Here is a 17,561-nt window from a genome sequence, read left to right on the forward strand (position 1 = left end):
CACCCTGCAGCCATGTCTCCGTGATCCCAACTATATCATAGTCATTAATAACTATCTGCACATTCAACTCATCCACCTTATTACGAATGCTCCTTGCATTGAGACACAAAGCTTTCAGGTTTGTTTTTTTTTACTCCTTCTACCTTTTGCTTCTGTCCTCTTGTTTTTACAACACTCTTACCCCTTATAAAATTATGTTGAAAAGTGGCCCTTTTTGATTTTTGCCCTGGTTTTGTCTGCCTGCCACTTTTACTTTTCACCTTGCTACCTATTGTTTCTACCCTCATTTTACACCCCTCTGTCTCTACGCTCACACATTTAAGAAACCCTTTCCCTTTAACTCCATCCTCCACTATCCCATTTGACACCCCACCCCCCCTTATTCAGTTTAAAACCACCCGTGCAGCAGTGGCAAACCTGCCTGCCAGAATGCTGGTCCCACACCTGTTAAGATGCAATCCGTCCCTTTTGTACAGTTCCCCCTTACCCAAAAGAGATCACAGTGATCTAAGAATCTAAATCCCTGCCCCGTGCACCAGTTCCTCAGCCACACGTTCAGGTCCCGCATCTCCCTATTCCTGCTCTCGCCAGCATGAGGAACTGGAAGCAAACCGGAGATAACAACCCTGGAGGTCCTGCTTTTCAGCGTTATTCCGAGCTCTCTAAAGTCACGCTGCAGAATATTCATCCCCTTCTTTCCGACATCGTTTGTGCCGACATGCACTACCACTTCTGGATGTTCACCTTCGCCCTTGAGGATTTTCTGCACTCTGTCCGTGACATCCTGGATCCTGGCACCGGGAAGGCAGCACACTATCCTCGCATCCCGTCTGTTGCCGCAAAAAACCCTGTCCGTACCTCTCACAATGGAGTCTCCCACTACAATGGCGTTGCCTGCCTTAGGCCTTTTTGGTTTTGGCTCAACAGCCCTATTTGCATCGCAAGCCAGTCCGCCGCTCAGTGCAAACACGTCTTCTGTCCCAACAGCTTTCAAACAGGCCCTTCAGCCCACCAAGTCCACACCGACCAGCAATCTATCATATACCAGTTCCATCCAACACGCAAGGGGTCACAGTTTAAGGATAAGGGGGGAAGTCTTTTAAGACCGAGATGAGAAAAACATTATTCACACAGTGAATCTGTGGAATTCTCTGCCACAGAAGGTAGTTGAGGCCAGTTCATTGACTATATTTAAGAGGGAGTTAGATGTGGCCCTTGTGGCTAAAGGGATTAGGGGGTACGGAGAGAATGCAGGTACAGGATACTGAGTTGGATGATCAGCCATGATCATATTGAATGGCGGTGCAGACTCGAAGGGCCGAATGGCCTACTCCTGTAACTATTTTCTATGTTTCTATGTCCCCCCCCCGACATCAGTTTGAAGGGGGGTCCCGACCCGAAACGTCGCCTGTTCCTTCACTCCATAGATGCTGCCTTACCCGTTGATTGTCTACTACGTTTTTATCTACCAACAGGATTCCCACCACTGGCCACATCTTCCCATCTCCTCCCCTGTTGGCTTTCCACAGAGACTGCTCCCTCCATAACTCCCTGATCAATTTGTCCCTTCCCACCCATACCATCCCCTCTCCTGACACTTTCCCTTGCAACCGCAGGAAATGCTACATTTGTCATTTTACCTCCCCCCTTGACTCCATTCAAGGCCCCAGACTTTCCAGGTGTGGCAGAGGTTCACCTGCACCTCCTCCAACCTCATCTATTGCGTCAGCTGCTCTAGGTGTCAGCTGCTCTACATCGGTGAGACCAAGCATAGGCTTGGCGATCGCTTCGCACAACACCTCCGTTCGGTTGGCAATAACCAACCTGATCTCCTGGTGGCTCAGCACTTCAACTCCCCCTCCCAATTCGAATCCGATCTTTCTGTCCTGGGTCTCCTCCGTGGCCAGAGTGAGACCCACCGTAAATTGGAGCAGCAGCACCTCATATTTCGCTTGGGCAGTTTACACCCCAGCGGTATGAACATTAACTTCTCTAATTTCAGGTAGTCCCTGCTTCCTCCTCCCCTTCCCAGCTCTCCCTCAGTCCACTGTCTCCGCCTTTTCCTTTCTTCTTCAACCCCCCCCCCCCCCACCCTCACATCAGTCCGAAGAAGGGTCTCGACCCGAAACATCGCCTATTTCCTTTGCTCCATAGATGCTGCCTCACCCGCTGAGTTTCTCCAGCATTTGTCTACCCATTCACACAAGTTCTGTTATCCCACTTGTAGATGACATCGGCTTGGTCTCCTTTCACCGCGATATCCACCAGGTGCGGACCCTCATGGACCCCCTGCACGAATACCCCGACCGTTTCGACGATAAGCTGGGCAAGCTGCCCAGCTGCTACAAGATTGCTGTCGACCCCAGTGTGTCGATCGATCCTCCTACCTGACTACCTTCAGCACGCCCTTCGGAAGGTTCGGATTCCTCCGCATGCCATTCGGGATCAACTCTGCCAGCGAGGTCTTCCAGCGGACGATGGAGCAGCTGTTCGCCGGTCTGCCGTGTGCTATCATCGTTGACGACATCCTGGTCTACGGTATGGACGTGGCTGAGCACGACCTCCACCTCCGTCAAGTCCTAGACCAGGCCCGTGAAATCAACCTCAAGCTCAACCCAAAGTGCCGTTTCCGCGTCCCGGAGGTCACTTACGTGGGCCACGTTTTTACTGCCTCGGGGCTGAAGCCTGACCCGCAGAAAACGGCTGCTGTCTCCGGGATGTCCTCACCCACCGACGTGCCCAGCCTGCAGCGTTTCCTGGGCATGGTCAATTACCTGGGGAAGTTCATCCCCAACCTCAGCGAGCTGAGTGCGCCCCTGAGGGAGCTAATCAAGAAGGACACTGCCTGGGCCTGGTTCCCGCATCACCAGCAAGCTTTTGACGTCCTGAAGTCTAGACTAGTCAGTAACCCCACTCTCAAATTCTTCGATCTACAGCGTCCCATCGTTCTCACCTGCGACGCTTCCAAATTCGGTCTTGGTGCCGCCTGCCTGCATCTCCACGATGGCCTGCAGCTGCCCGTTTCCTATGCGTCCCGCATCATGACCCCGGCCGAGCAACGCTACGCTCAGATTGAGAAGGAACTGCTTGCCGTGGTATTTGCTTGCTCCAAGTTCAAGGACTACATTCTGGGCAACAACTTCACGATCGAGACCGACCACCTGCCGTTGGTCACCATCCTAAACAAGCCAATCCACGTTGCCTCTTCCCGGCTGCAGCGCATGATGCTGCAGCTCCAGCGCTTCACTTTTAAAATTGTGTATCGCAAGGGCAAGGACATGTTCGTGGTCGACACGCTGTCTCGCGCGCCACTATCGTCCACTGATCGCCACCCATACGAATCGTCTGACCTGATGGTGCTTAACGTTAACATTGTGCCTTCACAGCAGATGCAGTCCCTGGTCAAGCACACTGCCAAGGATCCTGCCCTGCAACAGCTTGCCGACGTCACCCGGCAGGGCTGGCCAGACCGACGTTCATCCTTGCCGGCCGGTGCCGTGCCCTACTTCCTGGTCCGTGACGAGCTTGACCTGCACGACGGTGTGGTTGTAAAAGGACACAAGGTGGTTGTGCCCACTGCGCTGCGGGACCACTAGTTTCAATCCGCCCACCGCGGTCATCCTGGGGCCGAGGCCACTCTGTCCCACGCCCAGAGTCAGTTCTACTGGCCCGGCATGGCCCAAGACATCTGGGGGAGGGTCTCCGCCTGCGCTACCTGCAACAGCCTCGCTCCCCATCAGCAACGCCAGCCGCTTCTGCAACAGCCTGCCCCTGAACTGACCTGGATGGCTGTCGCCACTGACATTTTCGAGTGGAATGGCAAGCACTTCCTGGTCCTCGTTGACTCTTATTCCAGCTAGTTCGAGGTCGACCAGCTGTACTCCCTCACCTCTTCGGCCGTCTTCGGGAAGCTGCGCCGCCACTTCGCCACTTTTGGCTCCCCGGCGAGCCTCCAATCTGACAACGGCAGCCAGTTCACCAGTGCCGAGTTTCAGGGTTTCGCTGCCAGCTGGAACTTCCGACACTACACCAGCAGTCCAGAATACCCGCAGAGCAACGGCCTGGCGGAGCGTGCTGTCCGCAGTGCTAAGGACTTGCTGGAGCATTGCAGACTGTCCGGATCCGACTTCTACCTGGCCCTCCTCAATCTGCAAAACATTTCCCGCGACCCTGCCTTGGGCTCGCCAGCACAGCGGCTGATGGCTCGCACCACAAGACCTCCACTTCCTGTGTCCCAGCAGTCCCTCATGCCCTCCGATCTCGCCTGCTGCTGTCCAAGAGCGCATTGCCCTCAAGCATGCAGTGCAAAAGCGCTCCCACGACCAGTCCTGCCGTCCCCTGCCTCGTCTGTTCCCCGGCCAAGTCGTCCGGATGCAGTCCCCCTCCGGTCACTCCAAGCTTGCCACCGTCGTCGGTGATGCTGGTTCACCGTGGTCCTACCTGGTCGACCATGATGGTACCATCTACCGCCGCTCCCGCCGACATCTGCGGCTTGTCAACGAGCCCCCACCACCGCCTGCCGACCCTTTCTCCCCTCCGTTGTCCGACACTCTGCCTGCTGCCCCACACGTGCCTCGCTCCCTGCCATCTCAGCTCTTTCAGCCCCGCTCTCCGCCTGGCAGCCCTCGTTCCCCTCCCCGTCCACCCGATGCTGCGCCTGCATCCCCTCCTCTGCCTCCGCCTACTCTTTCTCCTCCAGGATCCCCGGTTCGGTCACCCGCTCCGGCTCCTGCTCTTCCTGCAGAGGGGGGGGGGATGGCGAGCTGCGTACCCGGTCCGGCCGGCTAGTTAAGCCGCCTGTCCACTATGGTGAATTTGTTTAGCTGTTTGCTCATCTGTTTGTTTAACTGTCTGCTTACCTGCTCGTAGCGCATGAGACATGGTCGCCCCATCTCTACTGTATTGCTTTGTTTCCAAGGGGAAGGATGTAGATGACCTGTGCATGTACCTTTAATATAGTGACCTCACCACTACTAACCACTCCCCATATCAGAAGTATAATTGCAACCTCCCCACCCATTGATCTCTCTCTCTAGCTCCTGTGACAGACCACGTACAGCTAGGGCAGCAACGTTTGTGTATTATCAATAAATAGTAATAAAGACACAGCATGTTCATGACTCCTCTTTACACCACTTGCGGTCTCTGGTCAGAGACAGACTTCGGGAACTCCAAGCCGCAGGAGCTTCGACCGCCCCGACGTGAGAGCTTCAATCGCCCCGACACGGGAGCTTTGACCGCCGGCTGCGGGAGCTTCGATCGCTCAGACTATAGATGGTTCGACTACCCAGACCGCGGGAGAAAAATGGGGGGGGGGGAATACTTTATTGCCTTCCATCGCAATGAGGAATGTAGGGAATCCACCGGGGTGGATGTATATAATAGTAAACTTTCTTTCGGACTCAAGGTCCAGAAAAGGGGCAACATTACATAAAAATACATAAAAACATCATAAAATACAAATAAAATCTTAGTATATCACATAAAAGCATCATAAATTATATATTAAAAATCAATACATGAATTAAAATCCAGGAAAAAAAATGGTAAATGTCCTACAACAAGACAACGATACCATGGGATTTGTAGCATATAGTGCTAAACCTTATGTTTGACAAGGCCACAATAATTCAATTTTTACTCACTTATCCAACAAATGAATTTATACATATGATTTCTTAGGATAGCTTCTATACTGACTCCTGCAGCCACAAACATGTTACTAGCACTACACCATCTAGGTTTCCTTAGATTTGTTTACAATCTCCTTTATGGCATATATGCACGTCAGTGCCATGTTTAGCTTTGAAACCAAACTGGCTATCTGTGGAGTTAACAAACTCATTTACTCTATCCAGCAGAACTCTTTCTAAGACTTTTGACAATATGCTGGCTAAAGCTATGGGCCTGTAATTATTTAGCCTGCCTACTTTACCAGCTTTGTCCTTAATGACTGGCACTTACAGAGCAGACAACATTGAGTCTGGTAACATACCATAAATCATAAAGCCAGTAAAACAAATAGCAAGGAGAGGAGCTATCCTCATACTTGCATACTTAAGATGTTCAGCAGAAATATGATCCAAACTCCAGCTTTGTTGTTGGACAGCTTGTTCATGGCATGATACACCTCATGTGACATAATCACCAATGAGCATTACTCTCAATATTGTCCACCCTAAACAAATCACCTTGGCCACAGTTGAATAAAGTACTATAATGGTGTTGCCATATCTCCGCGATATTAGCTGTTCTGGATATTCCATCTACAGTGCATGGTAGAGATGTTTTGCAACTGTTAAGTGCTCTCACGTCTTTCCAAAAATCAGTAGCATTGTTTCTTAGCAGCTTCTTACATACATCATCTGGAATCACCGAACACTTATGCACGCATCCTGTTTATAGACTTTAGCTCGGCCTTTAACACTATACACCCAATTAAACTCTACAATAAACTGTTGGACATGAGCATTCACCCAGCCATGTGCCATTGGATTCTGCACTTTCTGACAAACAGACAGCAAAGAGTCAAGGTGGGTGAAAATCTCTCCAGCCCTCTGACTCTCAACACAGGAGCCTCTCAAGGGTGTGTTCTGTCACCTCAGCTCTTTTCACTTTACACCAACAACCTCACATCCCAATGCAGCTCAGTCAAAATTTTTAAATATGCAGACGACACAACAATAATTGGCCTCATCTCAGACAACAACGAATCACAATACCATCAAACAGTGGACAGTGCAGTCAAATGGTGCGCAGACAACAACCTCCAGCTTAATACTTCAAAAACCTTAGAAATCATCATAGATTTCAGACGCAAACAAAACCCCAAACCCCCGGTCCATGTTAACTCCCATCCCATAACCTCCACAAACTCATTTAAGTTTCTGGGCACCTATATCTGCAATAATCTAAAATGGCACATCAACGCAGACCACATCATCAAGAAAGGATAACAACGCCTATACTTCCTCAGACAACAACGCCTATACTTCCTCAAAGTTCAGAGTCCACAAACACTTCCTGGTCTGTTTTTATCAATCCATCATTGAAAGCATCATCACCTCCTCAATCACAGTCTGGTACGGAAACACAGACAGTCACTCACTACACAGATTACGGCGCATTGTCTCCAAGGCCTCCAGGACCATCAACTCCCCCCTCCCCTCAATCCATTCCATTTACCTCCAACGTACCTCAAAACGGGCAATAAAGATCATCTCGGACCCCTCCCATCCAGCAAACCACCTTTTCCAGTCTCTCCCTTCAGGGAGGCGCCTCAGGTCACTTGCTACAAAATCCACCCGCTTTAAAAACAGTTTCTTCCCCTCAGCGATAAGAACACTACTGTGATCTGTGTTGTTATTAGTGTTAATGTGACTAAAGCAGTGTACCATCATGTACCGAGCCCAAATACCACCAACGCTGGTCGTGTGGCAAATAAAGATTCTATCTTCTATCTATCTTCTATCTTCTTAGCCATGGAATCAGCCCTCGTAGCTTGCTCATTTTTACACATGAAGCGAACAGAATACTTAAATCTTGCATTATTGAGCTTCTTGTATTCAAACTCAGGCCCCTGTCTGGTTGCAGTTGGGCTTACTGTCTACATATAAAGCTCTTTTTATATCATTATACATGGAACAGATATCTCTCCTATGCTTCATATCCTTACAATTAACATTACTACATATTATTGCATCTTTAGGTAGATGAATATTGCTTAAGGATTTATCTGTATGGGCATCATAGGCTAAAATGTCTTCCTTTGTGAGGTTTGACCAGTCCAGTTTTTCTGTGTTAAAGCTATTTCTATCTCTGGATACCACAGGTAGGTGTTCAACATTTATTGTCATAGCACCAGGTATATGATCAGTCATTGTTGCCCCATACAAAATGCTCATACATCCCAATGAGGCATGTGCATCAGCTGTACTAATACAGTGGTCCAGCCATGACGTAGTGTGCCAGGCCTCACTAATATAAGTCTAACTATCTGTAGGTAAAATCACTTTGCTTGACAATATTACATTTTTATCTTAACTGAGCCATATGATTGGCAAATAATGAGTTGCTATCTGAGATATCTGCATTCATATCCCCAATGACATATACACTACAATAATTATTGTTTTGAATAAAGGAATAGATGAAAGCAAGTCTATTTAAATATTCATCCTCATTCTGATGGCATTCCTAGGGTGTATACACATTCAGGATAACAAATTCCTTGTCGCTGTGAGCAAAGTGTATTGCAATACACCATTCATTTATTGATGAGTCAAGCTTCTTGTTCCATAGAATAGCAACCATTGGAGCAGGAGGTATAGAAGGTCTTATATTGTCATGTTTATGTTAACATACGTAGTTGTGTGTCTTGTTTCTTTTTTCGGTATGGCTGTATGGTAATTTGCATATCATTGACCTTTTTTAAATTGGTGCACATGACAATAAAAGATCTTTGAAACTTTTGACTTTCATCATCTTTACCTCCTGCTCTAATGGTACCTTTAAAAAGAGTGCATGGCCTAGATGCGAGGATCCTTGATGATAGATGCCACCTTCTTGAGGCTGCACTCCACCACAGACTGGACTGAGTCCACTATTCTCTGCAGCTTATAGCATTGCTGTGAATTGGAATTGCCATATCAGGCTATGATGAAACCAGTCAAGATATAGTCTATAGTGTATCTGTAGAAGTTTGTCAAAAGTATTCAGTGACATGCCAAACTTATTTTAAACTTCTTAGAGAGTAGAGGACATGGTCTTTGTGATTACACTATGTGCCGGGCCGCAGACAGGTCATGCGAGATGTTCATCTGTAGAAAGTTGTATACAGCCTATGCAACATTGGAATGCATCTACCTATCTTCTTTCTTGTGTCCTCTCAACATGTTTATTTGCTTTTTGGGGAAAACATCTCAATGACATAAATAGTAATTTATTCCTTCTTTCGTGTAAACAGATCCACTGAAAATTTGCGGTAGACAAAATTGCTGGAGAAACTCAGCGGGAGCGGCAGCATCTATGGAGCGAATGAAATAGGCAACGTTTCGGGACACGTGTAGCATCTCTTGCGGTTGCAAGGGAAAGTGCCCGGGGAGGGGGTGGTGCGGGTAGGAAGGGAAGAATTGACCAGGGAGTTACGGAGGGAGCGGTCTTTGCGGAGAGCAGACGGGGTGGGGGAAGATGGGCAGATGCGGTGAGGTCACGTTGGAGGTGGCGAAAATGACGGAGGACTATTTGTTGTATGTGACGGCCAGTGGGTGGAAGGTGAGGACTAGGGGGACTCTGCCCTTGTTCCGAGCAGTGGGGGGGGGGATGGGGAGAGAGAGCAGTGTTGCGGTGTATTGAAGAGACCCTAGTGATTGCCTCGTCTACGGTAGGGGAGGGGGACCCGCGTTCCCTGAAGAATGAGGACATTTCCGAAGCCCTGGTGTGGAACACCTCATCCTGGGAGCAGATGCGGCATAGACGGAGGAATTGGGAGTAGGGGATGGAGTCCTTACTGGAAGCAGGGTGGGAAGAAGTGTAGTCTAGATAGCCATGGGAGTCAGTGGATATCAGTCAAAAGTCTATCACCTGCGATGGAGATAGTGAGGTCAAGAAATGGTAAGGAAGTGTCGGAAATGGTCCAGGTTTATTTGAGTGTCGGATGAAAGTTAGTGAAAGTTGATGAAGTTAGTGAGTTGTGTGTGGGTGCAGGAGGTAGCACCAATGCAATCGTCGATGTAGTGGAGGTAGAGGTCGGGGATGGGGCCCTGGTACGTCTTGAACAAGGATTGTTCGACATACCCTACAAAGAGGCAGGCATAGCTGGGGCCCATGCGCGTGCCCATAGCTACGCCTTGTGTTGGGAGGAAATGGGAGGAGTCAAATGAAAAGTTATTGAGGGTAAGGACCAACTCCGCTAGGCAGAGGAGAGTATCAGTGTACGGGTATTGGTTGGTTCTCCGGTAGAGGAAGAACTGGAGGGCTTTGAGACGTTTCGCCGAACACCTCCGCTTGGTCCGCAGACAAGCGTAGGCTTGGCGATCGTTTCGCCGAACACCTCAGCTCGGTCCACATTAACCAACCTGATCTCCCTGTGGCTCAGCACTTCAATTCCCCCTCCCATTCCAAATCCGACCTTTCTGTCCTGGGCCTCCTCCATTGCCAGAGTGAGCACCACCGGAAACTGGAGGAGCAGCACCTCATAATCCGCTTGGGCAGTCTGCATCCCAGTGGCCTTAACATTGACCTCCAATTTCTTTTAGCCCTTGCTGTCTCCTCCCCTTCTAAGCTCTCCCTCAGCCCTCTGGCTCCTCCACTTCTTTTCTTCATCCCGCCCCCCTCACCTTGCATCAGTCTGAAGAAAGGTTTCTGCCCAAGCTTTCTTGATCCGCTATAGTCCTACGGCAGGTGTTCCCATCGTACTATTGAGTATTACAAAAGGATTTAGATGCTGATATGTTGTGTCAATGTTTGAGGTGGTTGATAGGTTCCAATCAAGTATTTGTAGGCCCCCTTCGGTCATGACTGACCATAGGTGATGTATCCCAGATATATGTCATCTAGTGTACAAACATAGAAACATAGAAATTAGGTGCAGGAGTAGGCCATTTGGCCCTTCGAGCCTGCACCGCCATTCAATATGATCATGGCTGATCATCCAACTCAGTATCCCGTACCTGCCTTCTCTCCATACCCCCTGATCCCCTTAGCCACAAGGGCCACATCTAACTCTCTCTTAAATATAGCCAATGAACTGGCCTCAACTACCCTCTGTGGCAGAGAGTTCCAGAGATTCACCACTCTCTGTGTGAAAAAAGTTCTTCTCATCTCAGTTTTAAAGGATTTCCCCCTTATCCTTAAGCTGTGACCCCTTGTCCTGGACTTCCCTAACATCGGGAACAATCTTCCTGCATCTGGCCTGTCCAACCCCTTAAGAATTTTGTAAGTTTCTATAAGATCTCCTCTCAATCTCCTAAATTTTAGAGAGTATAAACCAAGTCTATCCAGTCTTTCTTCATAAGACAGTCCTGACATCCCAGGAATCAGTCAAGTTGAAAGGGAACCCACAGCTTGCTGCTCGACAGTCATGTAATGGAGACAGTGGGTTTGGAAGGTGCTGTTGGAGTAACCTGTGACAGTAACCGTAGCATGCTTTGAGGTGCAATGCAGCCACAGTGTATTAATCACGTGTCAATGTTTGAGGTGGTTGATAGGTTCCAATCAAGTATTTGTAGGCCCCCTTCGGTCATGACTGACCATAGGTGATGTATCCCAGTTTGCAGGTGATGTGCGGTTGGATGCAAGCCTGGGCGAAGTCATACAGAGGACAAGCTGTTGCCCAAGCAGCACATCCCCCTCTCCACGTCGCTGATCTTTCTAAAGGAACAGCAGGGCCGTTGCTGTTTGGCACCAGCGCCGTCGCAGGAGCTGCCAGAGCAAGGTTGTGGACAACGACGAACTGCCTTAGGGGCTCCGACTCCCGATTTTCTTGAGGTTTACTCCAGGAGCCTTTTCCATGCCTGGAAATGGCCACAAGGCAGTGGAGGTTTTAAATCAGAATTTTCTCTCCCCTAGATGGACTGCCTTCCCAGGCTAATGAGCTCCATCTGCCCGAGAGTCATGGGGGTGAGACCGTCTACCTTCCCGTGCAGGTCTATAGCACCTGCCCACTGCCCAATCAAGTAGGTTACTAGAAATAGACAGTTCTCAGCTCATCTTGGACAGTTTTTCCATTACACTCCAGACTTGTACCAGTAATGATGGCGTTGGGATATATCACTCATTGCAGGATACCCAGCCTCTAACTTGCTCTTGCACCTGCAGTATTTATGTGGCTGGTCCAGTTGAGTTTTTGGGCAACAGTGAATAACAGGATATCGACAGAGGTGGACTAAGCAGTGGTAAATTAATATGAAAGTTCAATGTTTACATTGTCCCTCGTTGAAGATGGTCACCTGGCACATTTGTTCTCGAATTAGTTGAATTTCAAGTCAACATAAAAGAGGGCTGGGCAATTTTAGCTATCAATGTGCAAATATTACACATGTCTGTCTTCTTGCTGAGTAGCCTGTCAACAATGACACCTGACCCCAGATAAGGAAGTCATTTTGAAAATACAAGTACAGGTGCACAACCTTTTATCCAAAAGCCTTGGGACCAGACACTTCTCGGATTTCGGGATTTTTCGGTTTTCCGAACGGAAGGTTTTCAGCGTAGATTTTAACATGTGGCTCAGTGGTAGAGTGCTCGGCTCGTGGCCGCAAGGTCGCGAGTTTGCGCCTCGATCCCGGCAGTTACCCGGTCGGGGCCGGCCTTTAGCCGATAGGACCTATTTCTCCCAATTGGGCCCCGCGCCTATGGGGGCCCCGCGCTAGAGTAATCAAATCAATTGGAGCAAAGATCTTATAGCGCGCAAGATGGTCCACTCCTGCGAAATACAATGAACTGACGCGTAGTCCGCACCGGATCGTAACCTCCGTCATTTCAGTAACCCCGACCCGACTTCAGTTATGCCTCTCGCAGCGTTGCGGGGGAACAGTTTAGGTGTTGTTAAATGTTTTAAATGTTTTTTATCACTTCCTTTTTAAACGGCACATGCCTTGTACTTTTTAAACGGCACATACTGCAGATGCTGATTAAACTGAAGACAGACACAAAAGGCTGGAGTAAATCAGCGGATCAGGCTGCATATCTGATGAGGAATACGTGATAATAGGAGGAAATAGGTGATATTTCGGGTCGACTTTTTCAATAGCTGCCATGAGGGGAGAAGCGCCGGCACCAAGAGCGAGCCAAAGCGTGGACAGGCGGACGAAAGCAACATTCATAGAGCGGCGTTGGTAGACATTTCAGGTCGAGACCCTTCTTCAGACTGATAGTCAAGGGAAAGGGAAACGGGAGATATCGGCATATCTTCCATTCACTTGTCCTTAGTACCGTCCATACCTCTTGCTCCTCTTTCCCCTGAGTCAGTCAGAAGAGGGGTCTCGACCCGAAATGTCACCTACAAAGATCTTTGGTCACTTATTCGGACCTATCATCGTTGCTTTTGTCCGTTCTGTCCGCGCGTTCGTTCGCTCTTAGTGCCGGCGTTTCTCCCCTCAGACTTCACCAAACAAACACACACACACACACAGCATGTCCGGCAGATCGCTGTGGGCCGAGAGGGAGTAGAGAGGTAGAGGGGGAAGAAAGGGGTAGATGTGGAGGGGGGTGTGAGGGGGAATGGAGAAGGGGAAGGTGCCCTCACGCTCCCGGGGCAGCTCTCCCGTCCCTCTAGTCGCCGTGCTTCACACACACAGCCCCGGCTCCCGCCCTCCCCCCTCTCTCCAGGAAGACGCGGTGAACAATACACGGAGGGCCGGGCCGTGGGTTGCAGCAACGTTTACAAACCTCGGCCTCAGCTCACGCCCGGACCCAGGCATCCGTTCCCGCCGCTGGACCTCTCCCTGCCTTCCCTTCCCTTCTTCTCTCCCTTCTCTCCTTCTCCCCTCAGACTCCACCACACACACACACACACACACACACAGCATGTCTGGCAGATCCTTCCTCTCTCTTTTCCCTTCTCTCCCCTCCCTTCGCCGAAACCCTTCCTCAGACTGATAGGGGGGACTGATAGGGCAGTCGGAGGAAGGGTTTCGGCCCGAAGCGTTACCTATTTCCTTCGCTCCATAGATGTTGCTGCACCCGCGGAGTTTCTCCAGCCTTTTTGTGAATCCCTAGACCTAGTTCAGTGAGCGTCCACCGAGGGTCACCCGGAGAGGTGACCGCTGAACCTCTCCGGGCGACCCTCTCCCGGGCAATATACCCTCCCTTTTTTCCAGGACCACAAAAGGTTCAACTGTTGGGTATAAATGCAGGAATAGCAAGATGGATTCAACAGTGGCTGAATGGGAGAAGCCAGAGGGTAATGGTGGATGGCTGTTTATCGGGTTGGAGGCAGGTGACTAGTGGGGTGCCTCAGGGATCTGTGTTGGGTCCTTTGTTGTTTGTCATGTACATCAATGATCTGGATGAAGGGGTGGTAAATTGGATTAGTAAGTATGCAGATGATACCAAGATAGGGGGTGTTGTGGATAATGAAGAGGATTTCCAAAGTCTACAGAGTGATTTAGGCCATTTGGAAAAATGGGCTGAAAGTTGGCAGATGGAGTTTAATGCTGATAAATGTGAGGTGCTACACCTTGGCAGGACAAATCAAAATAGGACGTACATGGTAAATGGTAGGGAATTGAAGAATACAGTTGAACAGAGGGATCTGGGTATAACCGTGCATAGTTCCTTGAAGGTAGAATCTCATATAGATAGGGTGGTAAAGAAAGCTTTTGATATGCTAGCCTTTATAAATCAGAGCATTGAGTATAGAAGCTGGGATGTAATGTTAAAATTGTACAAGGCATTGGTCAGACCAAATCTGGAGTATGGTGTACAATTTTGGTCGCCCAATTATAGGAAGGATGTCAACAAAATAGAGAGTACAGAGGAGATTTACTAGAATGTTGCCTGGGTTTCAACAACTAAGTTACAGAGATAGGTTGACTAAGTTAGGTCTTTATTCTCTGGAGCGCAGAAGGTTAAGGGGGGACCTGATAGAGGTCTTTAAATGATGAGAGGGATAGACAGAGTTGATGTGGACAAGCTTTTCCCTTTGAGAATAGGGAAGATTCAAACAAGAGGACATGACTTCAGAATTAAGGGACAGAAGTTTAGGGGTAATATGAGGGGGGACTTCTTTACTCAGAGAGTGGTAGCGGTGTGGAATGAGCTTCCAGTGGAAGTGGTGGAGGCAGGTTCATTGGTATCATTTAAAAATAAATTGGATAGGCATATGGATGAGAAGGGAATGGAGGGTTATGGTATGAGTGCAGGCAGATGGGACTAAGGGGAAAAAAAAAATTTGTTCGGCACGGACTTGTAGGGCCGAGATGGCCTGTTTCCGTGCTGTAATTGTTATATGGTTATATGGTTATATGTCCGATTTTCGGAGCTTTTCGGTTTCCGGAATTTCGGATCAAAGGTTGTGAACCTGTATTAAATGTGCCTTCGCATTATATAGTCTGCAAAGGCCTAAGGGTTCATAAGGTTCATTTATTGTCACATACACCAATTGGTGTAGTGAAATTCAAGTTGCCATTGCAGTACATTAATAATACAACATAGCATTATAAAGAGATTTAACATAAAACATAAAAACATCCCCCCACAATGGTTCCCACTGTGAGGGAAGGCACAGTCCAGTCCCCATCCCCTTGTCCACCCATAGTCGGGCCTATTGAGGCCTCCGCAGTCACCGCTATGGGGCCCGATGTTTCAGGCCCTTCTCGCCGGGTGATGGATCGGGAGAATCCTCTCAACGGCTTGGGATGCCTGGAACGGCTGCATCCTTACCGGAGACCGCGGCTTCCGAAGCCAACAGGCCGCGCTGGACGGAGCATCACCACTGGCCATCCCGGCAAGAGATCCCAGGCTCCACGATGTTTAAGGTCAGCGCGGCCTCCCGTGGCTGGCCGCACCACAATCCCGTAGCTCTGCGATGTTCATCAGCGGGCTCAGCACACCAGAGCTCCAGCGCAGCGACCCGGGCAAGGCATCGCCCGCTCCGCGATAGCTCTCCAGGGCTGTGCCGCCACCGAAGCCGTGGTTCTGGCCGGTCCAGTCAGGAAACGCCACTCCAGACCCCGATGGTTAGCCGTGAGGACAGGTCGAAGTTGCTGCTCGAAGGAAAGCTGCCTCTCCGACCAGATAGGGGCTGAGAAATACAGTTTCCCCCTCTCTCCCCCCCCACGCATAAAAAGACCTCCAAACATACTAAAAAATAAATAAATAAAAGGAGTGAAAGGACGGACAGCTGGGCAGCGATACGCAACTGGGCGGGGCCCCCTAGTCTGGACGACACCCCCTAGTCTTACCTTCCATTCAGAATGAATTTCACAGGAGATTGGTAATGGAACATTATAACGCCAGAATTCAGTTACAGATTTTTTTTTAAACTATTAACATTTAATCGTTTTAGCACAAAAGTGCAGCTTCCAAATGACCTACTAAATCCTGCCAGTTTCACTTTCACTTTTTGACTCTCAGTATTACGGCCACGTATCCCATTCTGCCAGTAATGTGCACGGCCGATAGGGTGATTTCACGAAAGGTCACTGGAGTGTAGATCCGCACCCACGTGACCGAAAATCTCAAGTGGAGGACATGCTAGACATCCGGTACATGTTAGTGGATGGGAAAACACGCACTTTCCTACCCGTTAAAAACATAGAAAACGGCCAGGTTTTGATCTGCAATTTATTGTGCCAGTCGGGGTGACCATGAGGCACAGCTACCTAGATTTACAGTTAAAAAAAAAGATAGAATCAATTAATGCCTTACTTTTGATGAAATTCAGCGAGCAAACGCGATAATTCCCGATATTTTGGACCTTTAAATCTCCACGGCAAATGTCCGCTGTTCACTTCCGCTGGATTGGCACCTTCAGCTCCCTCTTTAAATTTACCTTAGTTTCTCTATTTTTTTTTTTTACTGATGTCCTCCACTTGAGATTTTCGGTCACGTGGGTGCGGATCTACGCTCCAGTGACCTTTCGTGAAATCACCCTATATGTTTAAACAGAGGGTACACAAAAATGCTGGAGAAACTCAGCGGGTGCAGCAGCATCTATGGAGTGAAGGAAATAGGTAACGTTTCGGGCCGAAACCCTTCTTCAGACAGAGGTCTGGTTTACCTGGTTAATTTCTGCAGAAATATAAAAAGGGCATCTGGTGCAACGTTTTCGACAAACAGTTGCATTCAGTAATGCAATAAAGATCGCAAGTACAAAAATCGCAAAATTGTGAAAGTACGTGGTAAAACCATCTCCAACAATGAGGGCGAGAGAGAATACAGAAGTAAACTGACTTTACGTTATGTTCACCCGACGCCGATGATCCAGCTTCGCGGCAGAGGTCCTGAGAACATCGAGTTAGCTGAGGAGGCCACATATAGACCCCGACCTCGGGTGGACTATGAGGGGGAGAAATGGATATTTTTAGTGCCTTCCCTCACAGTGAATTCTGCTGTGGGGGGACGTTTCATGTTGATTTCTATAGTGTACTGTTCTGTGTCTTTTTTCTTTTTTCTCTTTTTTGTTTTGTATGGATATATTGACATTAGATCTGTTCAATTAATTTAATCAATCTCTGTAAAGCACTTTGGTTCAAATACTGGTTTTGTTGAAAAGTGCTATATAAATAAAGATTATTATTATTATTATTACGTGCACCAGGGAGGATTGCTCCCTTTTCTTCTAATTCATCAACACAGTTCAAGCTACGAGGCTTTTGAACTACGAATATCTCACGCGCTTTAACGCAAAGTTGCGCTTTCACGTAAGCCGGCACAATTAAAGAGCACAATGCCGTGTTCTGCTCTGGTTGACTGAGCCCAGATTTCAGCTGCACCTCAAGCGGGTTTTAAACCTTGCGGGGCCTTGCTGCTTCTGGGGATCTACCCGGACAACACCTCACTGAAATAGCCTGTAGATAGAAGGAACACGCCGGCCTGATACTGCCCAGCCCACTGTTTAC

At 48.8% G+C, this 17,561-nt stretch overlaps 1 protein-coding gene across 3 annotated transcripts in view; it reads right to left on the bottom strand.

Annotated features, from left to right (window-relative positions):
* Positions 1–17,561, bottom strand: part of scly (selenocysteine lyase) — a 50,236-nt gene that overhangs the window by 32,505 nt on the left and 170 nt on the right. The gene's annotated exons all lie outside the window — the stretch shown is intronic.

The sequence above is a fragment of the Leucoraja erinacea genome, chromosome 14 (genome assembly GCF_028641065.1).
Source record: "Leucoraja erinacea ecotype New England chromosome 14, Leri_hhj_1, whole genome shotgun sequence".
NCBI classification, from domain to species: domain Eukaryota; kingdom Metazoa; phylum Chordata; class Chondrichthyes; order Rajiformes; family Rajidae; genus Leucoraja; species Leucoraja erinaceus.